This window comes from Gorilla gorilla, chromosome 7 (assembly GCF_029281585.2).
Source record: "Gorilla gorilla gorilla isolate KB3781 chromosome 7, NHGRI_mGorGor1-v2.1_pri, whole genome shotgun sequence".
Classification (NCBI taxonomy): domain Eukaryota; kingdom Metazoa; phylum Chordata; class Mammalia; order Primates; family Hominidae; genus Gorilla; species Gorilla gorilla.
In genome coordinates, this window is record NC_073231.2 from 34,052,766 (window position 1) to 34,078,488 (window position 25,723).

Sequence of the window (25,723 nt, forward strand, 5' to 3'; positions counted from 1 at the left end):
TATAGTAAGCTCTAAATAAATAGTCTGTGCTTGTTTTCATTTGATTGATCTTCATTTACTTCCACATTACCTAAAAATGAGCTCTTGGAAACAACTCATCCAAGGGAATAAAGAGTTTGAACCCAGAGTTTGATTCAAGGACAGTGGAGCAGCCTCAGAAGGAAAAGATGATCCAGCATTGCCAGTGTCTGTCCCACAGATTGTCTCCCTGGGCAGCCCTCAAGAGAAGGGAACTACAGTAAAAGAGGATGAGCAAAGTGAAATCTTTCTCATGCTACCATCTCTCTCAGACTTCAAGAGTACAAGGGAACAGCATCACTATTGCCAACAACTTTCACAGCAACTTTAACATTGACATGAGATGAAATCCTCAGGTGTCAGGATCCCCAGAGGCAGGACCCTTGCAGTTCACAGCAGATGCAGGAGAAATCTCCAAGCAGAGCAAAGACGGAGAAGATGGCAGATGCTATGGGTAACTAGGTCCTCCAAGCCTCATGAAATGCCAGAAAAATGGAGTAGGACCTTGAGGGAATCTTTTAGGTAGAATAGGAGTGAGCAAAGTCAAAGAAAGCTTGTTTGCTGGTGATTATTGTAATCTTGGGCTTATCCCAGGCTGGCTTAGACAAGGAATCACAGGCTATACATAGAATTTTAGCAATTGCTTAGCTAAATTCATTGTAAAATCTCTCTTCTATATGTCTACTTTTCTATATTCCCCTTTTATCTGAATTTCCAATCTTGGTATAAGTTTCACAGAGTGATAAATGTAGGTCGGTCATGGTACCATGTCAAACAAGAGAGACATTTATGCGTTTCATTGCTTATTAATGAAATAACACCATGACAGATGATACCTGTTTCAGAGAAAGTGTCATAGGAGTCAGCCCACCACAGTAGTATGTGAGCTCAACAGTCCCATCAACAAGTGAGTCAGGCAAGATATAAATGTTCATTTATTTGCATTCATGCTTGTCAAAGTTGATGAATATTCTCATTTAAAACAAAACAAAACTAAAAACAAAATTGTTGTATAGCAACCAGTTAGGACAGTTTTCTGAAATTGCTGAAATACCCAATTTAAATGAATATCTGTTTATAGATGTATTTCTTTTTCATATCATTTCCTTCATGGGTTTGATGGAGGGCATGTTGTTTTAAAATGTAGGTTTTATTATTCAGGTATGGTGAGGTCAACAGATGAGAAGGCAATGCCATTGATGAGAGTTTGTTACTCACAGTTCCCAAGACTGGGACGGCATAAAGTGCCAGGAGTTGGGGTTTCCACTGGTCACGCACCAGGGTCAGTCAGGAGGCAGAGGGAATGATGAGGAAAATGCAGGCAACACCCTTTATTGTGGTTTCCACTGGAAGGAATGGGAAAAGCAAGGCAAGCAGGCTTAGAATCGGCTAGTTTGAGTAACTTTAGCAGGTTTTAGGGAATACAAACTGTCCCTGGTTGCCTGTTACCTGGTCCTGGGTGATTAGAGCAAGGGAATCCTTGCCCTAAGTGTGAAAGCCCTGTAGAGGAGGTGGTGGGGTGTGGTCTTTGGGTTGGCTGGTTTGCATATGAAATGCACGCCACAGGCCAGTCCTTCACTACCTCTAGGAATTGACCAGCAAGCAGGGGCAGTTTCTCCAGGGTCAGCAGATGCCAGAGCATTAAAAACACATGGCTAATACATGTGTGTTTTTACTCTCCAGTCCATAAGCCTCTGAAGAACAAAATTTCATCAAAGGAGCCTCTTCGCTGTTCTATAATATTACATATTTAGGGGGCTGTGATATTTATTTATGCACTAAGATGCTAGCAAGACTTCAAGGAACTTCAGCCTAATTCAAGCACACACTAATGCAGCCCTTACAGTAAACAATGAGGTCAGCGTCCTTGGGCACAAAGTGGGGAACTGGATGGATCCCACAACTCCTAACTCTTGGGTGTTTCCTCCCTGCTCCCTTTGTCTGCTTTCTCAATTTGCCCTGGGATCACTTTGTACTGAAACCTCCCATGAAATAACTCCCCTCTAGGCACTCTGCCTCAGCCATTTCCCATGATTTGATGGTTGGTTAATTTTGTACCAGTGGTGGGCTAGACTTGGCTTGTGAGAGCCTGTTGTTAAACTTCCAGGAATGTCATGAGCTGGATGTTAAACATAGCCATTTTGAAAAATTGAATCATATAAACTAGCAATTAAATTAGTTATATTCAAACAAATTTAGTAAGTGCTCAAAACTTGGTACTGCCAACTTATTTTATTATTTTATTATAATTAAATTATTTTATTACATCTTACCACTGCCTACACTCTTGAAGCTATTTACATCTATCGTGTCTGGATGATGGAAACACTTATATAGTGTATTTAGGCATCTAACTACCAGGCATCCCTTTCTAATGACATGTTCGCAAGTCATACTGGTGACTTGAAGTGAATATATTTAGACCATGGAAATCAGCAAACACCATAAATCAAGATAAGATGGAAAAAAATATTAATACTGCAGATAAAACTTAAAAGCTTGTACAAAAAGATCTATAACCATTACATCATGAACAGCACCAAAAAATGACAAAGTATTCTTCTAGTATTTAAAAACTATTATCTGATACAGCCAATAAGTCACTTGCATCATTAATGAACAAGGTCCCATAGAGGTCTTGCTTGTTTCACTTTTGTTTACTCCTAATGTAAACAAAAATATCTTCATGTTGGAACTCTACTAGTTCATCATTTGCAACCAGAAGTTAGGTATGAACACAGGAATTTGGTAAAAATCAACAAAAGCGTTCTATGAAAATCAATAGCTGTAAGGAATTTCAAATAAAGTTTATTACATATTTTATTTTGATTTGTTAAGTTGTGTGCTATATAGCTGTTACAGCAATAAAATTCATGTTTTTCCTGAAGAGTTAATTGCTATACATTTACCAGCACACAATTGCTTTCCGCTACTCCAAGCTTCAATTTCTTAGTTGATAAACTAAGAGGTTGTTTTAGATGAACTTTGTTTCCTTCCAATTCTAATTCTTTTTTTTATTTAATTTTATTTTAGGTTCTGGAATACGTGTACAGAACGTGCAGGTTTGTACATAGGTAAACGTGTGTCATGGTGGTTTGCTGCACCTATCAATCCATCACCTAGGTATTAAGCCCTGTGCGCATTAGCTATTTGTCCTGATGCTCTCCCTCTTCCCATCCCCTCAACAGGCCCTGTTCCCCTGTGTGTTGTTCCCCTCCCTGTATCCATGTGTTCTTATTATTCAGCTCCCACTTATGAGAACATGTGGTGTTTTGTTTTGTATTCCTGTGTTAGTTTGCTGAGGATGGTGGCTTCCAGCTCCATCCATGTCCCTGCAAAGGACATGATATTCATTTTTATGGCTGCATAGTATTCCACGGTATATATGTACCACATTTTCTTTATCCAATCTATCATTGATGTGCATTTGGGTTGGTTTCAGGTCTTTGCTATTGTGAATAGTGCTAGAATAATTCTATGATCTGGAATTATTCTTATCTTATAGTTTTAAAAAAAAATCTTCTACTCTTAATAGCTGACTGAGCAGCAGATGATTGATGACTCATTTCTGAAAAGAGGGTTTAAGTAAAACCAAGGGAACAGCTAGCTTCCCAAGGCCTCAACATGAGGAGGTGACATACCCCTGACCCCTGTGCTTAGTGGCCTCCTTGGAATGCCTTCCAGAGGTCACTGTCATGAGTTCCTCACCAAAATCCCCTAGTGGGCATAAGGCAGAAGTCCCATTCATTAAATAAATATTTTTTGAGTACCTACCATATGTCAGGTGTATTTCTGGGCACCAGGGTTGCAACACTGGTGTCCACTGCCTCACGGAGCCTATACTGTAATGAGGGCAGATGCATTGTTACAATAGGCAACAGGCTACAATGAGAACAGCACAGATTAAGAAGGCATAACCTTTAATCTATGCCAGGTGCGCATAAACTTTTTCTATAAAGGGCCAACAAATAAATATTTCAGGCTTTGCAGACCACTTCATCTCTGTTACAACCGCTCAGTTCTGCTGTTGCAATGCAGAAACAGCCATAGACAATTAACAATAGGCATGGCTATGTTCCAATGAACCTTTATTTACAAAACCAGGGGACAACACTGCAATCTAGGCTACAGTTGGATCATCCCTAATCTAGGCAGCCAGTAGATTGTTCAAGAACATGAGATGTAAACTGGGCAGGAGTTGGCTGAAAAAGAGGGGAGAGAGCCATGTTACAGTAGAGGGAGATGGGGGCCAGATTTGGAAGGTCTTTTGACTTTCAATGGAATGCAGTTTAGCCACCCTCTCCCACTCCAGCCAAGAAGGCACAACCAGGCTCCCCAACACCCCAGGGCCAGGCAATGACCCTTATTTCTCAAACCTGGAAGAGCACACCCCATGTCAGCTTGCCCCCCACATAGACATTATCCTCACTCTTCTCAGGCCCTAATAACCCAGACCTACCTGCCCTCCTCCCCACACCATCCCCTGTGCCGGGCTGGGCTGTTCCGCTACACGTGTGTCCTCTTCACTTAGCCCAGGGCCCATCACCTCACTCTGAGTCACATGGCTCCCCTATCTGATATGCTAACCTCCCAGGCCCCACCCAGTGGCTTTTGGACTGAGCTGTTCAAGAAGGAAATGAGAAAACATAACGTAATACAATTTTCACACCAAGAAAGCAATTATAGCTTACAATACCATAATATTACCTAAATATTCCACTCATATTTGAAATTCCCCAATTATCCTCAAAATGTCTTGCTTAGCTGTTTTGTTTTTGTTTTTCCAATCCAAGATCCAATCAAGAACCCCACATTGAGTTGGTAGTCACAGCTCTTCAGCCTCGTTTAGACTAGGACAGTCCCCTTCCCTGCCTTTGTCATTCATGACCTTAACATTTTTTAAAAGTAGAAACCAGTAGTCAGGTATAAAGTCCATAACCTGGGTTTTTCTGATTGTTTCCTCATGATTCAGTCTGGGTTAGCACTTTTTTGGCATGAGTACCACCAGGTGATGCTGGGCACTTCCCATGGCATCATACCAGAAGATGCAGAGTGTCACTGCGCCCCATTACTGCTGTCCTGTTCAGTTTTCACTACAAATTCTGGGCTGTACCATTAGTGTGTTGGACAGTATCCAGTCACTGATTTTTTTTTTAATCGCATTGACTTCGGCCCATTAATATGCTGTGCCATAGTGCGTCTCCCCTCTACTCCCTCTGAAGCTGCCTTTGCAAAGATTATGACAGTGAGAGAAGTCTTGCATGGCTGACTCCATCCTGCCTCTAGCCTCACAGGCTGGCTCTCCGTGGTCATTCCTCACCATAGGTCAAGCTAAACATGGGAAGAATTTAGTTTATGGTTTAACTTCGAAGCAAGGATAATAATAGTCCCTCCTTAAAACTGCTCCCTCCTTGTTTGGGGGCTGAAACTGCTTTTGTAAGATGAATGAAAGGCCACAAGATCAGGATTATGGGGAGTGGCTTGAGTTCTGCTACAACATAAGCATGGCTTCTATAACCCCTTACTACTCAGCAGTTATGTGGCCAGAGGTCACAAGATCTGTGACTTTCCCAATTGCTCCTATAGATAACAGCACTACTGTAGAAGCTTAAGATTGGTTTTTTGAGGTTTTTTCCAACTGACCCGACCCAGTCTCCTGACTCCTGATTCAACTGGTTCTGTGGCCCCACCCAGAGGTGGACTCAGCCTACGAGGACCTGTTTCCACACCCTACGATTTCATCCTCAATCAGTCGGCAGCACTCATTCCCTAGGCCCCTGCCCACCAAATTTCCATAAAAATCCTCATCTCCAAGCCTTGGGAGACTGATCTGAGTAATAATTCTGTGTCCTGCATGGCCAACCTCATGTCAATTTACTTTACTACAATGCTGTGGTCTCGGTGGATTGACTTTGTCTGTGCAGGAAGAAACTATCAAGAGACTATACCTCCAGCTGCCCAGCATGGGCAGACCCCAAGTAGGGTGAAGGGAGTATCCCAGGCCAGGGTATGGGAGACCAAAATGGGTAAGGAGAGATTACCAGTGGGAGGGCAGCACAGAGCAGGGTGTTGGAGCCTAATCAGAGTGAACAGGGAGTCAGGCAGGAGGTGCTGGAGTCTAAGTATGAGGAGGAAGGCATTTTTGCAGAGGGAAGCCTGGTGCAGGGTTCAGAAGCCAAGCAGAATGAGGAAGGCATCCAAGAGGTGTGGGTAAGACTTGATGCAGGAGCCCAAGGAAGGTGGGGAGGATATTCTGGCACAAGGTATCTGCACCCAAGCAAGGTGAGAAGGGCATCTAAGGCTAGGGACAGCCCAGTGCAGGGAGACGGTCTGGGCAGGGTGAGGTCATCCACATAGGAACGGGCACATCATGGCTTCTGCATGGTCCCCAAGCAAAGGGAAGAGGCATCCCAGTGGTAGAGCAGCTCAACACGAGGTGCCAGAGCCTAATCTGGGTGAAGAGGGCATCCCAAAAGGGGCAAATGGCAATAGCAGTGTAGCACATTAGTTACAATGTGGCCGCATAAAATAGGAAACTTTTGTTTTTTAATTAGAGCAAGTTTCTCATGGTCAGTAAAGAGACTTACAATTATGGTAAAAAAGAAAACAAGAATGAATCATGTGGTTTTGGGTTGAGTGAGATAACTGTGTGAATTTGTGTTTTTTAAATATATGTGTGTGTGTATGTGTAGATATGTGTGTATATATATATGCACACATATATACATACATATATGTATTTATATATAAATATATGTATATATATTTATGTATTAAATGTATATGTATGATTTAAATATATATGTGTGTATGTATATATTTCTGTATACATACACACACTGTATATACACATATATACACACACATATATATACATGTAGATATAGAAATACAGTAATACAAATGTGTGTATTTTTATATATTATACACACATAGTTGTATTCCCAGCTCTGCCCACTGAGAAGGCCTAGAAGCAGGGACTTACCAAGAGCATTTAGCACACAGAGCACCCAGATTGTGATTTCTAAATGCCATTATTTGCCAAAAAGCAGCAAGGGCTCTGGGAAAAAATGGCTGATTCCAGGGCTGGGGCAGGTAATGTAGCCCATGGACAGCTTGCTGTGCCAGAGTGACAAGAAGGGCTGAAAGAATGATTGGGACACTTCAAAAAGGTCCAGAAAACAGCTTTAAGGGGCTTCCACTGGCCACATATTGGGCAATTTGTGCATCAAATAAGTGAGAATAGCAACGGATTATATCCTATTGAACAAAATAAGAATCCATAAGTTCATACTGATAAAAATGAACAAATAAAGAAGTGAAGAAATGGAAATTTTGATAAAGAATAGGATATTTAAATGGCCTCAAAGTATCTCATATCTCCCTACAAATATATATAGAGAGAGAAATATTACAAAGAAGAAAATAGTACACCTAATTTGAGAAGCCTGGCAAACACTCATCTAATCAAATGATCAAAGTAAATGTCATCGGTAATGAAATAAATTGAAATGATGCCCCATCTCACAGCATCCAATGAGACAAGTCCTACATCACCTCTGTGATGTTACTGCCAAAGACATAACCCAAATCTTATTGTGAGGGAACAGCAGACAATCCCATTGAGGGACATTCTATGAAATTACCTGCCTGTAATCTTCAATGTGTCAAAGTTATGAAAGTGAAGGAAAGCATAAGGAACTGTTACACATTGAAAGAAACTGAAAATATGTGAAAACTGAATGTAAAGGTAGTTCTAGACTAGGTCATTTTACTATAAGCACATACTTGGGACAACTAGCAAAATTTGAAGGAAATCTGAATATCAGATGGTAGCAATACATCACTGTTAATTTCCTCATCTTGATTGAATTGTGGTTCTGTAGTGGACACTTATCTGTAGGAAATTCACACTAAAATATCCAGGAGTATAGGATATCATGTTTTTTGTTTGTTTGTTTTTAAGACAGAATCTCGCTCTGTCACCCAGGCCGGAGTGCAGTGGTGTGATCTTGGTTCATTGTAACCTCCACCTCCTAGGTTTAAGCAATTCCCCTGCCTCAGCCTCCTGAGTAGCTGGGACTACATGCGCACACCACCATGCCCAGCTAGTTTTTTTCTATTTTAGTAGAGATGGGGTTTCGCCATGTTGCCCAGGCTGGTCTCCAACTCCTGACTTCAGGCAATCCACCCGCCTCGGCCTCCCAAAGTGCGAGGATTACAGGTGTGAAGGGCATCATGTTGACACTTATTTCAAGTGGCTCAGAAGAAATGTCTTTGTACTGTATACACACACACACACACACACACACACACACCCCTACATACATAGTATTATGATTATGTAGGAAAATATAACTGTGCTCTTGGGAGATTACATGCTGAAGTATTTAGGGGCAAAATATGATGTCTAAAATTTACTTCAAATGATTTGACAGAGAGAGAGAGAGAAGGTAGCAAAACGTTAGCATTTGATGAAATCTGGGTGAAGGGTACGCTGGGTTCTTCTTTCAACCATTCTGGAGGCTTAAAAAGTTTCCAAATAAACAGCAAAGGAGAGGAGAAAAAAATGAGAAAAAGTGTAAACAATAAAGTTTCTAGGAGTTCTTAAGTGGGGGAGAAATGAATGAAAACAGAACTGGAGATCAGGCTTTTAATGCTGTTCTTGCCTTGCTTTGTGGTGCACTTTGTGCTCTTCAAAAATAAAAGAGAGTTACACAGGAAAAAGTTTGTCCTGGTGTTATAAAGAGCTTAGCTGTATCCTAGCTTTCATTAAACTACCTCCTACTGCCACCGGATGTACCAGGCCCACACCTCTCCCTCTGCACGCAAAATACCACCAACACTTACTTCTTGCTGCCCGCTTCTGGGTGAGCCAAAGCAGGGCATCCCTGGGCCTCCCACTTCTCCCCACTGGATCCGTATCCTCCTCACCCGCGCAAAGGGCGACGGGAGGCATGAGTGACGGATGGCTTCAACAGGAAGGGCCTTCTTAAAGCCTGTGCTGGAGACAAAGTTGTTTTATTCCATAGACATGAAGAGCTCAATTCCTATAGCCTAGAAACTTTCCAGAGACCCACAGAAACACTTGAGATCTGCAAAAAGTTTTTCACTTGAAAAAGAAAAATGCACCCTTGACATCCAGGAGCCGGCCTGGTGCTATCAACTAAGCCTTGGTGTTCTCTTGCTGAACACAATTCCACAGAAAACCAACTTCAGATATTGTCCATTGCGTAACAACATTGGATCAAGAAAAGACCCCTTGGTAATCATGGCAAAACACAAACAAAGCATGAACTTGTCCAAGCTGAAACATACCAAACACGCCCACCACCCCCTATTCTCACTAAAGTCAGTGAACAGGGCTGCTTTATCAATCACAGGTTTAGCCTCCATTAGTATACTCTCTTTCCAGATAAGGTTTGTGGAGATACCCAATCACTTCCTGACAGCATCCAATCCAGAGCAAAGCCTCACTTCTCCAAACTCTCTCTCAAATTACCTGACACCCAACACAAGCCCAAACGCCATGACAGGTCTTCTATCACACCTTCTTATTGAGATGCCCCATGGTTTCCATGGCATATATTACCCCTTGCTAAAACAAGTAATAAATCCAACTACTTTAAATACAGGTGTGTTCCTGGAGGCCTTCGGGTAAAGAACATTGATAAGCTCTGCAGGCTGCAAAAAAAAATTGACCCCAGAATACTAAAGAAATACTATTTCTTTAGAAAACAAATTGGTAAATATTAAGTAAAATAACACTATCTCAATTTCCTTTATTATTACATTTATAATCCATAACGTGTTATGACCTCTGAAAATAATTTGTGTGTTAGATTTAATTATCTCACTGCATAAGAATTCCCAAGTCTGCCAGCTGATTACCGAGAAATCACGGCCAATTGTAAACTAAACAAGTAGCCAATTTCATGCACAACCTCCTGGTTGGCCGTTGGTTGTGTCATGCAGACTCGGGGCAGCCAAGGCCCACCAGCATGCTGCCTCCCTTATCAACGTTATTTCCAGGCAGTTCAGTGTCTGGGCCCGGCCTGCCCTGTCGGCCTCCTTGCCCATAGGATCTGGTTTCTGCCAGCTAGGCTGACCCTTCCACCTCTCTATTATTTGGGGATGTTTTCCCATCGTTTGATCTCACTGATGCCCGCACTCTGGCCTCAGCTGTCAGTCACGTAAAACTGTTAGCTCTTCTCTGACTCTTGACCTTCTCGCCTCCTCCCTGCTGCCAGGGGAGACCTTTGCTAAGCCCAAGCCTTCCTTCAGTGGTACCTTTCCTTCAACCTCACCTCCCTCTCTCCTGCCAGCCACACAGAGGAAGTCAGCCAGCCAGGCACAATGGAAGCCATCCTCAATGGAGGAATTCTCATCTAAAGAAAAGCCTCTGGAGGAACTTTATTTTCCTTCAACAGTCACATTTCTAGGAAAAAAAAAAAAAAAACCTAGAGCCAGAGATTCTGAGACTTTCCGGATGTGGAAATGGAACTTGGAAATGATTGAGTTCAGTCCTGCCATTTTCCAGATGAGAAAACTATGATATCCATGGTTCAAGATTTTTTTCTGCAAGACTAGGATGCCTGATTTTGCCTTTTCCCCTTAAGTCTATTGGTTTTACGATTTAGTAAGAAGAAAAAAAGTATGTTTCCTTTTTTTTTGGTCAAACTTTAAAAAAATACAACCACAACTGTGAAATGGTACATGATTTTTTTAAGGCCCCTATAAAAGGCAGCACAGTATGAATTATATCTTCATCAGTGCAGGTTATGAAATTACTCCAGAGAGTTATCCCTACAGAGACTGGCAGTGCATAGACTGTAACTCAATGGAATTCAATTCCACCCCGAGTTCACAGAAGGTAATTGATGGAAGGAAGCAGCAGAAATTGCCTGAGCATTCTTCATGGATAATGTCTCTGTTTCCCCCACAATCTCATTTTGCACACAAAACAAACAAAACACAATTCAATCTCCCAAAGTGTGTGGCTCCAATTGTTTGCTTCCTTTTAAAAAATCATCCAACACACATCACCCACAGCCACGGCTCTCCTGTGGGGCAAATTAAGTCTAGTATTGGCAACACGTTTGACCTCCATCCCCCACTCCCCTCCTGCGTCCTGCACTTCCAGCCGTTCTTTGTTTCAGGTGGATCCTTTGTTTGGGGCCATGACAAAAGCACAAGAATTAAACTTTACCAAGAAAAGACCAGCAAACTTGACTTTGATTTCACGTTCCAGGCAATTTGAGAGCAGAACAGCAGATTCCTTTGCCCTTCTTTGCAGCATCTTGAGCAAAACAATTAACAACAACAAAAGTTCTCCATACTGACAAGAAAAATGAGATGTAAAGGGTATAGCTCACTGAGATAAGTACATAATCAAAATATCTCATTTAATCGCTGGTTTCTCCCAACTCAGAGAACAATTATCATGACACACACTGACATGACTTCAGGGCCCACTGGGAAAACAGACCCAGAAGAAACACAATTGTGTGGGCTTGCATAAGGGTCTGACCCAAAGTTGTCGCTGACCCCTGAGAAGGGTGATCCTCCCCCCTCAAACCTAGTTACAACATTCAAGGTAATGGGACAACTTGGATATCATCCAGGCAAATAGAAATTCTCCCTGTGATTGGAGATTCTGGGCAGTGCTACTACCCAAAATCTCTTCTTGGGTACCCAGAGCTTGGTGTCTAAGCTTGGTACACAGAACTTGCTGCCAAATTGGTTGGGTGTGGTGGCTCACACCTATAATTCCAGCACTTTGGGAGGCCAAGGTGGGCGGATCACTTGAGGTAAGGAGTTCGAGACCAGCCTGGCCAACATGGTGAAACCCTGTCTCTACTAAAACTACCAAAATTAGCCAGGTGTGGTGGCTCACACCTGTAATCCCAGCTACTTGGGAGGCTGAGGCATGAGAACCGCTTGAACCTAGGAGGTAGAGGTTGCAGTAAGCCAAGATAGCACCACTACACTGTAGCCTGGGTGACAGAGCAAGCTCTGTCCCCCCTCAAAAAAAAAAAAGAAAAAGATCTTGCTGCCAAATTGACAGCAAGTTCTGGGTACCAAGCTGGGGGTCCATCCCTTTTGAGGCAGGACCCCAAGCAGTGGAAAGAGGTACAGATTCAGGTCTAGACCTCTAGGATGAGCAGAATGGCAAGGTCTTGGCAAGTGCATTACATTTGACTCCACAATTTTTTTTTTTTTTTTTGAGACAGAGTTTTGCTCTTGTTGCACAGGCTGGAGTGCAATGGCACGACCTTGGCTCACTGCAACCTCCATCTCCTGGGTTCAAGTGATTCTCCTGCCTCAGCCTCCTGAGTAGCTGGGATTACAGGCATGTGCCACCACGCCCGGCTAATTTTTTGTGTTTTTAGTAGGGACGGGGTTTCTCCACGTTGGTCAGGCTTGTCTTGAACTCCTAACCTCAGGTGATCCACCTGCCTTAGCCTCCCAAAGTGCTGGGATTACAGGCGTGAGCCACTGTGCCCGGCGTGACCCCACAATTAAGGCAAGACTGAGATGCCAGGAACCAGGGCAGGAATCCAATAGGAGGATAGGGGCAGCCACCCATAGCTTCCTCCAGACATCAAGCTGAGGGGTTGCATACTGCTTCTAGCTCTGCCCACGTGAAGGGATGAGATCTGCAAATATGCAGCTCAAGGAGTGCAGAGTCTCCATGTAAGATGTGAGCAGGCAGAGGTTGAAAACAAACATAAACCATCCGGGTACATCTATGTCTCCTTTCCCTCCTCTGTGAATATGAAAAAGTGAAGCACGAAGCAGGGATTATTTCTAAACTCGTTAGCTAGATCCTGACAGTTTAGATGTGAGGTATTTCTAACGTCTGTTATTGTAAATTCTGACTCGATGTTTTTCTCTCACTGAGAATCCCTAAGTGTTTATTCTTTTTTTGTCTTGGGTTTTGTTTCCCACTAAGTAAAATTTAAGGAAGGAGTCTAAAGATTTGGTTTCAGACCAATTATCTCAGGTGGTTCGTTAAACTGAGGTCTGTAAAGTCAATCTATAATCGAAGGATGTTCCAGAGGATGCTGCTGACAAAGAACAAAGTGACAACTCAAGCTTACAAAGGTCAATTTCAGTGCTTTTTAGTTAATGCCAAAAGCAACTTGAATCAGCATTGAAACTTTCTTCTAAAGGGCCGTAAGAGTAGGTGTAAATCCATCTTTTATTTTAATTCATTGGTTTACACTGCATAGATTCATTCTCCTCTTCCTACTCCCACACCAGTTGAAATAAATTCAGTTGTTTCTGTCTCAGAGGAAGGTCACATCCATTCTAACTGAACAGGGCCTAAGGCTGATTCTGGAAATGACTCTGTAGCAGAACATACCTGCTAAATATTTGTGGTGTCTTTAGACAGATAGAATGTAGCAGGTTCAGAATAAAAGAAATATAGCACTTTCTTTTTAAAAATTTTTTTACATTTTTAAAAATTTTTATTTTGTAGAGTCAGGGTCTCACTATGTTGCCAAGGCTGGTCTTGAACTCCTGGGCTGAAGCAATCTTCCCGCCTTGGCCTCTGAAAGTGCTGGGATTACAGGTGTGAGCCATCACACCTGGCCCAAAATAGAACCCTTTCAAAAGCCTGTTAGTTTTGTATAATTTTAACAGAGGCAGAGATATTCATTATTCATTATTACCCATTATTTTTTCCAGAAATGTTTCCTAACAGGCTCTTATGTTCCAGATCAAGTGCTGTGTGCTGGGGATTCAAAGGTGAAACTTAGCCTTGCCCTTGAGGAGCCCACAGTCCAGGAGAGATTGAGAGAGACTCAAAGCTAAATAATGAAAACTCCCCATAAGGGAGACTTCTGAGAGGACAGCACTGATTGCCCAAAAGGCCAAAAAGGTTTCCTAGTGAACGTGGGGGTGAAGCTAATCACAGAAGGCATTTTTCTTTCTGAAATGAGAATAGACCTAAAAACAAAACAAAACAAAACAGAACAAAACCTGTCAACCATGAGGTCCAGCACAAGCTGAGAGTGACACAAAGCTGGTTAGGGCCAACGACAACCGCGAAAGCAGGAGAGGATCGAAACACGATGTAGGCTGAAAATACCTTTCAAAAATTGAAAATATTCTCAAAAGCAGGTGAGGAAACAAGAATCACTCGTTGATCCTTTTGATCAGGCCACATTGGGATGTGTGAATCTCCTGCTGCTTTGAATTGATCAAAGTACTGATCAGTTAACTTTTCTACTTACCCCGTAGCTCTTGGTTGGATTTTGTTCTTTGTGTGGACGCCTTGTGATTTAATAGCAAGTGTGGGTAGATTTCAACTGGGCTCTCTGTGTCTGAGCAGCCTCTCCTCTCAGCCTCATATAGCAGGTGCCACTGCAGCCCTGGAAGGTAAATATGAACGTCACTAGACATCTCTGAAACCACAGACTTTTAAAACTGACTTCCTATCAGACCCTGTAGGGCCCTGGTCTCTGAAGGTAAGAAATTTTCAACCCTCCAGTTCCTGTGGCTTTTGAGAGAACATCCCAGGAGGACTCTACAGGACCAATGATGACGGGTAAAATTAAATCAGCCCATGAGTCCCAAACATTGCAGTTACAGTTACAGGTATCATTCATTATCAATATACTCCCCAAGAATTAAATTGAGATGTATAAGTGTGCATATGCGTGTGCACACAAGTGTGTACATGTAATCAATATGAGTAATTTCCATTCTGGGTCTGGTTTTTACACTTCATTTTTCCAGTTCCTGAGAGCCCTAAAAAATCTAGCGTCCCATAACCCAACAGAATGCTAAGAAGCTAATGCTTTTGTTGTTTACACTTATATCACACTTCTCTGTCACTTTCTTCTCTGGGACTCCTGCAGTAAGTATTTGGGTGCCAAACATTAATATTTTTTAACAAACAACGTGTTGCAGAGTCATTTGTACCTTCCCATATGGTAGATATATAATATTCATCTTCTACCCCTTTCTGGGAAAATAAAAAGCAATGACGTGAGATGCTTCAGTCTCAGGTCCCTGAACTTGCCAGTACATGACGGGGGGCCTTGGCCTTGGATGGAGAATATTGTGCTCATCCTGGAATGTTCCTCTCCCCCTCACTCTAAGGACCTGGATAGTGGTCCTGAAGTTCTGAATCCCTCCTCCTCACCAAGTCCCTTGGGGGTGCACCTCATTCCTGAGAAGTGCTGCAGGTAGGTACCTTCTACTGGAAAATGGGGCAGAGGCCAAGGTAGAATGGAAAAGAGACTCCTGGGATTCACAATGGGGACATGGAGACCCTGAACTGTTGATCTGAAAAAGGTGAGGGGCTCATTGATAGGAAGCAACCAGCCAAAAACAGTGAAATTTGTGAACTTGTATCATGTTCCAACTTTGTCACATCCTGTGCTTGCGAGGTGTGGATCAGACTGTAATTCCATCTGAACATGGCAGAAATGCAGTGGCTGACTCAGACCTGTATTTTAGCAAGTTCTGTGTCTCTTCCTTTGTAGTCTTTCTAATTGTGCTGCTGCCGTTGGCCGCCTCTCCAGCTTCCAGGGTGGCTGTGTGATTTCTAACATCCTCTGCTGACTTCCCAGATGCTGAGCCAATGCTACGTCCTTCCCACTTGCCACTGGCAAGACACAAGGACCTCCCATTGTTCTCAAGTCCAGCATTCAGCAACCGCAGGCTTGAGTCCCAGCTCTGCCACCTATGACCTATGTGATCTTGAGCAAAAGCACCCAAATCTCCTTAGCCTCATTGTTTTTCCATGATAACATAGTCTCAATCCAATAGGAGTTTCGTAAGGACTAAGCGAGAGCAAGCTTTTTAAGTTGCTTGGCGCAAATCCCACCCTGAAGTAGTTCAATATACATGTGCTGTTTTTCACAGGATGATTTTACATTAGGTGGTTATATAGCATGTGTAACAGTCCACCTTCCCACTCTGATGTGGTGATTTTGGCAGAGGCAACGGCTGGGAATGAGTCTCCATGGTTAGGAACTTTGCTCTCCAGGATGACTCAGGGACCAAAACAGTCACGTTGTAATGCTAAGCCCGTGCGGAGCTTCTTAGGGGTAGGAGGCATAGAATACATCATGTGCCACTGAGCTAAAGAATTGCCATGCCATGTAGTGGTCACACTCTATTCTGTCAGTCACTGGTTTGAATAGACCTAGGAGAAATGCTTCAATACATCAAGACAGCCAGACCAAATCTTGATGCAAAGCCCATGGCTAGCAGACTCAGAGCAAGTTCAAAAGGTGAGAAAAGAATGGAGTTACCTTGCTCTGTAACTGTGATGGTCTTAGTTAACCAATCTTGGGCCCCAGAATCCTTGGGACGGTCATGGTCAATTGAGCTGTGGATACCACACACTTCACTGGCTCCCAAAATCCACTCAGGCTTCCCTTCCCACATGTTTCTGGAACACCCTCCATCCCCAGCAAGAGTTCTCAGATAGCCTGCAAATGAGTCTTGGTGTGGCTGGTCCCCAAGGTGGGCTGCCCAGCTTCAGAAGCCACCTCCTCTCTGGCCCTGGGACACCAGCCTTCTGCTGCAGGTCACCTCATCCTGCAGCAGCTAAGCTCCTCCCTTCACTCACTGTCTTGTGAATGGACCAAGACCCTTCCCTTAACTCCCTGCAGCAATTGCTGAGACCAGATTTTGAAATTGTGGACAAGACTTGACTGATGGTATTAGGGCTAACAGGAGAGAAATATAACATAGACACTTGGAATACAACTGCAATGAGAGGGGGTCAGACCAGCCTTTCTGCTCAGTTTCCAGTCTTCTATGGTCCCCCAAAGACAGAGGGTGAGCTATGCTTCCTCTCCCTTCATCCCCTACCAAAAAGCCACACTCAGAGACCCAGATGTCCCTCAATCCTATCCCAAAATAAACATCACCCAGCAGATCACCATGTCTCAGTCTAAGACATCTGCCTCCCTGTTAAATTGCCTCCCAGTTCGACCCTCAGACCTGGGCTACCTGCCTCCACACAGGTTTAATCCAAGAGCCCACGCAGAGGCTTTTAGAAAACAATGATGTCTCCCCCAAAAGTAAATTGATGCATTCACAAAAATGGCTAGCAGCTTTTAAACCATTTTTCTAGTTCCTACTTATCAGGATTTCAAAATCTTAGAGCTGGTTGCACCAAGGACACTGTTAAAATAGGAGCTGCTCTATCACTGAAATCACTTCTGAAAAAAAGAAACTGCAAAGGACTCAGGTTTCCATCAGCCGAGCTTTCACGATGAGTGTCCTACGCAGGGCCGTTTGGCCACATAGACACAAACCCTCTGCACTGAAGCGTCCTGTTCTTTGTTTCCATCCTTTCACTCCCTCCTCGGTGGCAGGGCTGTTCTCGCACGCTTTGTGCCCTGCGTAATTGCTCTGCTGAGAGCCGATGAGTCACCCATCACCACTTCTTTTTTTCTTTCTTTCCTTGCGTCAGCTGAAGTTAGTCAATATAATGTGCCACTATAATGTTCAGGATACTGTAAAGAAAATCTCTTATTTTTATTTTTATTTTTGTAAAAACTCCAGCTTAGCTGGTCTTTGGAAAATAACTGGAAGGATCTAGTATTTTCTGCAAGTTGAAGCACTCTCGAGATGTTTCCTATGTTTTAATTCTTTGGCAAATGCCAGTTTCTTATACGATATAGGAGAAAAGAATTGATTAAAAATATGTGTTTTGAATCAAAACTGACTCAGTTAAAAATATATATATATATAACTTAGTCATGCAACCTGCTAGGCACCATTTGTAGGTAGCTCCACGGAAGAGCTCCCTCCAGTTGGAATCCCATTTCCAGTTTGAGATACCTTAGCACATCTCCCAGGCCCTCCCCACCACCAGGGTCCTGATGCCCCATCTATGGAAGCTGGACTTTCCCTACAAGTGCCCAGAGCCCTGGGAGCAACAGTGAGCTTTGGAGGGGACAGGGTAGGGAACCCCAGGGCTCCTCCCAGGGTTCTGGACAAAGAAGAAGAAAGTCCTGGAGTCCGTGAAGAAAGAACTAGGTTATTTATGGGAGAAATAAAACATCAGAAAGTACGTAAATATTTGAAAAAACTTGTCTCAATAGCTTAATTGGAAAATTAGTTTTGACATCTTTCATTCTCTCCCCGTCTTCACCAAACATCCAGCAAAGCTTGGGTAATTCCTTCCTGAGAGCCAGGGGATGTGGAGATGATTGAGATCTGACCTTTGCTCCTGAAAACTTACCCAGACCATAGGGGTCCAGTGACCACCATTGTGATGGGGATGCTGTGAACAAGGGAAGCAGAGCTTGCTAAGACAACAGACAGGACAGGAGGAGCCTATACAAAATGGAGAGATCAGAAAAAGTTTCCTTAGTGCCTGATCATTGAGTAAGTACCAGGCAATGTGCCCTACCAAAAAGAGATGCATGTCTACCAACATGCCACTTCCTAAAGCCCAGCTCACATTTAACAAGCTCTTTTAGTGACACTACAATTTTGTGAATTAGATTTGTACCAAAACTAGCCCCACTCTGATCCCCAGAACCACACAAGATGATGACAGCCGTAGGTATGGAATCCAGCCTTCCTGGGAGAAGTAGGGCAGGAACAACCCACTGACAGCCAGTGTGAGAGCAGCATTTGCAGCCCGGGTTACCTGCTCCACACTGGTTCTGCAACCCAGCTTCCTGCCACAGACCTGCCCATCCAGGTCTGGGAACGCCACGCACACGCATGCGCGCGCGCGCACACACACACACACACACACACACACACACACACACCCCAGATCTGGAGGGGCAGGTGCTTAACGCATTTTGTTCCACAGCAGGTGAGCAGTGCAATCTAATTCTTGACTCATAGATCAGGGTGGGAAGCGGACTTCCACTGAAAGCATGCCCTCCTCTCTCTGTGACGCCTGCATTCAGCCAGGAGCCCTGCCCGTGAGATAGCAAGATTAATGAAAGTCTGACTAGCAGGCTCGTGGGCGGGGGGAGTTCAGCCTATAATTGGAAAAATCAAGCAGTAGATCAGTGTTTTCCAAAGAGAAGTCTCCTTTGTTCTAAAATAGCAATTCGGTGTTTAGTTAAAAGACAGGCCCTGGTGACCCCTAATAACTCTTAGCGGGTTCCTTTATGCCTCTAATAGAAGCTGCAGCTCTTTGGCTCATTTTAAATTACTACCAAGTGTTGTGTAGGTTGGGGCTTCTTGAAGGAAAAACAATTAATTGGAGAGGAAAAGCTATTCCTTAGCAACCACAGATAAAGGCAGTTCCCTTAATATAATCTGAGATGGAATCTAGCTCAGTAGAGCTGGGGCAAAAAATAGCTTTTCTCTGATCAAGGTGCCTGAGTTCCAGTTAAAGGAAATTAGGGAGGCCCTGGCTTCAGGATGCTTAAGACCACAGACAGCATTGCCCATGGGGAACACCCCTCATGACAGCGGAACATAGACATAAAGGGGCATCCAGCATCATGCAGCCAGGACATCAGGACATGGTCATTATCACAGTCCTTTGGCTAATGTGTATTTTTAATCCCCCTCTTTTCCCAATTACAATAAAGCTGAAAGGAAAGTGATTTTAGCGGTCTGAGTAACCATGTTGACAGGGTAATCATCCACGATGACATTGGTTCTTGCACCTGCAGAAATTGATTGAAATTGAATAGTATGCACTTAGTTATACAAGCTCCATCCAAATAAGATTAGAGACAGGTTCTAAAATGCACTGTGAACTTCCAGATAAATAATAAGAACTTCCAGATAAATAATAAGAACTTCCAGATAAATAATATTATTTATTCCAGATAAATAATAAAATACGGAAGAGAGCACAGTAAAGGTAAACACTATGAGACAAAGCCAGAGAGCAAAGTGAGCACAGCAAACACATGACCGTAGGGGCCCATGCAATTGTGTGTGTGCATTAACTGAGGTTAGTATCCCAAATGCACTCGCACTACACCCTGTAGTATGTAGCTCTGTGTGTGTGTATATGTGTGTGTGTGTGCATGCACACTGAAGAAGATCCACCAGGTTGAGTAGCAATTGTGACCCACAGGGTTCTACCCATAATTCCCACGTTGGCTTTCTCTGCCTGCCTTAATGAAAGGCTCAGCAAAACTTCCCACTTTCTGGAAAGAATCTATTCCCATCTAAACAATAGTCCAACTTAGATCGCTGAAAATTTCATAAGGAAGTTAGAGAAACTTTTTTTTTCATCACATATACCACAGTGAACGCTCTGAATCTTCATGTAATATTTGATTTCTCCCCAGCCTTTCATCAAGGGGTCTCTCATTTTCTCTTGCAGCTCTCATCCTCAAGATTCCAGTGTTTCAGCTCCAAAAATCCTCCTCTGGGCCTCCCTATCTCACCCTTTTTTTCAATTGCATCCTGCAAACTCACATAACTCCTTGTCCAGACTCACATAACAAAGATCCCAGTTGCAGGATCTGCTCATTTTGAGAAGCAGAAACTTGCTAAGTACAGTGCCTCGTGCCTATAATGCCTATAATATCAGCTACTCAGGAGGCTGAGACAGGAGGATTATTTGAGGCCAGGAGTTTGAGACCAGCCTTGGCATCACAGCAAGACCTTATCTCTTAAAAAATAATTTAAAAATTAGCTGGGAATGAAAAAAAAAAAAAAAGCCAAGACAACATATAAATAACCATAACATTTTGTCCTATCAAATTTATCAAGAAGGATTTTGGCATAGAGTTTGGAAATAACATCTGACAAAGCAACAGCCCATGGCTAACCCTGTATCTTGGTAGGTATGCATTTCAAAGGAACAGGGCAAGTTCTGGATAATATTTCTTCTAGAGACTTCCTTCATGATGTTGCAGGGAGTCCGTGACCACATTGATGTCTGCCTCTAGGTCACTGTCACTGCTACACAAACATCCAGGCCTGTTTCATCTTTACTTATCCCTTAAACAAAATGCAATCCAAAAAATCCTGGGGTTCTTCAATAAGACCATGTTTGTTTTTAGTCGAGTTCACATCCAGATGTAAAAGGCTATGGCTTTTTTTGCCTCCAACATTCTCATTACTAGTCAGAAGTGTAAATTAATTCATGCTTAAAATAGGAAATGGCCTGACTGCCCACAACTCTGTGAGTGATTCATGAATCAATTGGACAGGGTTCTCTCTAATCTGTCCACACTCTCTCCCTGTTCTGTTTGTAACACTTTCTCTGCAGTGTTAAAAGTTAAGTCTGTGACCATTAACAGCATCCACTAGAGACGGATCCCTCTGCTCTGGACTCATCAGAACGGTGCCCCCACCAGACAAACACACAAGCCCCAGGCCTCGCCCACACTTAACCAATAAGGCAGGAACCTCAGAGACAAGTACTTTGCTGAGCTTGACAGAGTCCCAGCAGAAGTAAAATGCTGGTGATTTATATGGAGTCCCAGAGCTCATCCAAATATTAATTGGTATTAAAATTACGGCATTTTAGAGCTACAAGGGAGCTTATTGATGATGTAGTTAAACATCACGGAGTTCCTGAAGAGACTCAGGGAGAATGAGTGAATTAATTAAGAGACTTTGGCTTCTGTGAGCCAGAGAAGGGCCTGAGCTCAGGTGGGCAGCTCAACTCTTGCTGGGCAACCGCAAGGGCTGTTCAGGCCAGAAAAGCCTGAGGGCCTGGGAGACACTAGCTCAGAATCGTGTCATACTTAGTAGGCAGAATAAATGTCCTCCTCCGAGACCACTGAATAAAAATCAAGTTGTTTTCCCAGAACCTTCCTTCTCTGGTCACTTCCTCAAAATGAAGAATTGCCCGTGGCCAGGAGAAACTGTAGGTGGAGAGATGGAACCCTGTGGGAAAGTTCCTGTCAGTTCTCAACCTGGAGAGGTCATTAACGCTCCACCAGCCTCAGAAACAGGAAGGAGGATAATAAGCACCAATACTTGTACAGGACTTAGAATGTACCAGACGCCCTATAAGTGCTTCACATACGTGACCCTACACACCCTCTTCTTCCAAGCTTGGGTTTGAGCCCAACAGTCTGTCTCCGGGGGCTGCTCCTAACCCCTTCAGGGCCCATATCACCTGAATGTTGAGTTTTAGGAAAGGACTGAGGTGACTCACATACAGGATATGCGATAGCCTGGCACCTCAACAAACATGGAATCTGTCACCATTACTGCTGCTATTGCTATTTTTCTTCTCCAGTTCGGTAAATGTTAATGGCAGGGGCATAACCTCATCCCCGGGGGATCTCTCCTCATTGGCTTACTTTGTTCTCATCTCAAACCTTTCGGAGGCTGGAATCAGGACCTATCCATTCAAATTCCTGATGTGTTACTTGCGCCTAATTGCAGAACTCCTCCCTTTGCTCTGATACAAACTTAAAGAGCAGGGAGGCTGAGGTTCTGAAAGAACTAAACCTTTGAAATTCCAATGAGAAGATTAAAATGTGAAACCACTTAAGGGCCTGCACTTAGACTGTCTGTCGGTGTGACTCAGCCATCTGATCTTCCTGGGCCTGAAGGAAAAGACATTTTTGTCCTTCCCTCAGGTAGATAACTCACTTCCTTGAAACACGTCACCGGTGTGGAAAAGTGGGTTTGAAGAAAATCATTCTTGACATCTCTATTTGGCAGCAGTGTTTCTACAGTGCTACTATTCATCCTTGATGCAAAATTGTGTGTTTTGATCTTGGCCCTACCCTCAATGACAAAATTTCAAAGAGATAGAAAACTAGGCTAGAGTTTCCCTAGTTACGAGATTTGCAAATGTGTAATGGAGTTGAATCTTCAAGGCGTGCTCTTCCATCAAGCTACATAACCCCAAAGGCACCATGTCTGGGAAGCCACCCACAGTGATTTTACACACTTGTCGTAATATGAATGTGAGCACACACAGTGCACCAGTCACCCTTTTGCAATGAAATACAGGATTACAATTAAATAACATACCTTTATGAAACACAAATGATCACCACTTGCTTTTTAAATGAGAAATAACAAAAGTTGAGACCAGAAGTAAAGAACTGCTGTATGTAAGCACCAGTTGGGGGCTACTTCCTTGGAAGCCTCAAGGGCAGCCAGTGAGAGCAGACAGAACAGAAACTTTGAAGCCAGACAGACTAGAGTTTCAATCCTGAAGCAGATCAATTTCTCCGTGTGACCTCAGGCAAATCACTGGATTTCTCTGAGCCGAAGTTTCCTCATCTATTTAAATAATCCTTTTCTGGGGTCATCACAAGGCAAGATCACATGTCCTCACACAGGGTGAACAATTCATCAACAGTGCTTTCCCTTCTTTCTTGGAATTCAAATGGACTAGGGTGAGGGAGTGGTCACTGTTATTTGCATAGGCATGGGGGGAGGCAAGAAGCTTGGGGGAAAGGGAGCATGTGCAGTGTGCTCTGCCCCACTGAGGGAAGGTGTATTAGCCTGTTCTCATGCTGCTATAAAGGACTGCCCAAGACTGGATGATTTATAAAGGAAAGAGGTTTAATTGACTTACAGTTCCGCATGGCTCGGGAGGCCTCAGGAAACTTACAATCATGGCAGAAGGGGAAGCAAACATATCCTTTGACGTCAGGAAGAAGTGCCAAGCAAAAGGGGGAAAAGCCCTTTATAAAACCATCAGATCTTGTGAGAACTCACTCACTATCACGAGAATAGCATGAGGGTAACTGCCCCCATGGTTCAATGACCTCCCACCAGGTCCCTCCCATGACACATGGGGATTATGGGAAGTACAATTCAAGATGAAATTTGGGTGGAAACACAGCCAAACCACACCAGAAGGGAAATCTCAGAAGAACCCAGAATTTGGGCTCCCCTGGACTTTGTCCCTGGTGCAATCCTTCTACACTTTAAACTGCAGAGCATCCTATCCAAGGACGCCTTGCTGAGGCTCCTCCTGCCCAGGACATCTGAGTGTCCCTGAACACTCTCCTCTCAGATCACTGCAGCTCTCAGGGTCCTGGCTCCTCTTTTTCTTCTTGTGGGTTTAAAAAAAACAATTCTAAAGAAGAACAGAGGTTTTCTGTTTTATCTTCACACATAACCAGAGAAAGACTTGCTATGGTTTGAGTATTTGATGCCTCCAAACCTCATAGTGAAATCTGATTCCCAATGTTGGAGGTAAGGCCTGATGGGGGTGTTTGGGTCATGGAAGCAGATTCCTAATGAATAGCTTGGTGATGTCCTATGGTCATAAGTGAGTTCTCGCTCAGTTAGTTCCGGTGAGAGCTGATTGTTAAAAAGAGCCTGGCCCCTCCCCACCATCTCTCTCTTGCTTACTCTTTCTATGTGATCTCTGCATATGCCAGCTCCCTCCACCTTCCACCATGAGTGGAAGCAGCCTGAAGCCTTAACCAGACACAGATGTCAGCACCATGCTTCCTATAGCCTGCAGAACTGTGAACCGAATAAACCTCTTTTCTTTATAAATTACCCAGTCTTAGGTATTCCTTTATAGCAACACAAATGGACTAAGACAGAACCTAACAGTATTTTATTTCTTGTTTTCCCTTTCTCATCCTCCTTGCCCTCCTCCCTGACTCATCAGTTTTTCTTGATTTTTCATCTGCTTTGAAATGAACAGGGCTGGTGTTCCCAGTCGAGGACCCAGGGAAGCACATGTAGTGTGTGTCTATGTGGGGGCTGCTCACATCCACCCACAGTTCCTGCTTCAGCTACTTCTTCCATGGTTTCCCTTCCCTCACTGGGGCAGAGTACACAGCACATTCTCCCTTCTCCCACGCCTCTTGCCTCCCCACATGCCTGCCCAAATAACAGAGACCACTCCCCAGCTCCAGCCCTCCCCACCCTCCCATGCCTCTTCAGCCACTTAGGGGAAGGTGTGGATCTCCACAAGCTGTGAAATGAGAAAGTCAGTTGCTATATACCCATGAAAATGTAGATGACAGCAGTGAGACTCAAAGAGTTTCAATGGCATAACTTGATAGTTGCAAAAGAGAGCTGTGTAGTGAGTAAATGGTGGTCTCCCAAAATACATACGTCCCTGTCTCAGAACCTGTGAATGTGGCTTTTTTTGGAAGACGTGTCTTTGCAGATGTAATTAAATTAAGGATCTCATGGTGAGAGAATTCTGAGTTATGCAGGTGGGCCCTAAATCCAGTGATGAGGCCCTTATAAGAGTGAGGCAGAGGGAGATTATGCAGACAAAAGAAAAGGCTGTGTGAAGAAGGAGGCAGAGACTAGACTGATGTGGCCATAAGTCAAGGGACACCTGGAGCCACCAGAAGCTGGAAGAGGCAAGACAGACAGAATCTCCCAGAGCCTCCAGAGGGAGTACGGCCCCGCCAACACCTTGATTTCACACTTCTGGCCTCCAGGACTGCGAGAGAATGCTTTTCTGTAATTTCAAGCCACCAACTTTATGGTAATTTGTTACAGTAGCCCTAGAAAATCAATATGAGAGCCTTGAAATCCAGCTCTGTTGCTTATAATGATAAACTATACCATCCCATACCATGACATCAGGACCACAGTAGCTTTAGAAAGGAATAGGGTCAAGGCCTTAGACCTCAGCCTTATCTGCCTTGCCTTCCCCATGACCAAGTGAAACCCAACAAACAAAAACCATTGGCTTTTCTGAGAGAGATCAGCCCAAATTGTAGGCTGAGCAAAAGTTCAAGGGCCCCTGAAGGAGACAAAGAGTCTGCATGGATGTTTGACATAATCAAACCATTCCTCTGCACAAACGGGGAGAGCCGCAGAGCATAGCTCACTG

At 43.6% G+C, this 25,723-nt stretch overlaps 1 long non-coding RNA gene across 1 annotated transcript in view; it reads right to left on the bottom strand.

Annotated features, from left to right (window-relative positions):
- LOC109027955 (uncharacterized) overlaps nucleotides 1–14,379 on the bottom strand; it is a 120,907-nt gene extending 106,528 nt beyond the window's left edge. Inside the window, exon 1 of the long non-coding RNA XR_008667704.2 lies at nucleotides 14,262–14,379. This is a non-coding gene — a long non-coding RNA (uncharacterized lncRNA). The remainder of the gene's footprint in view (nucleotides 1–14,261) is intronic.
- Between the last annotated feature and the right edge of the window lie 11,344 nt (nucleotides 14,380–25,723).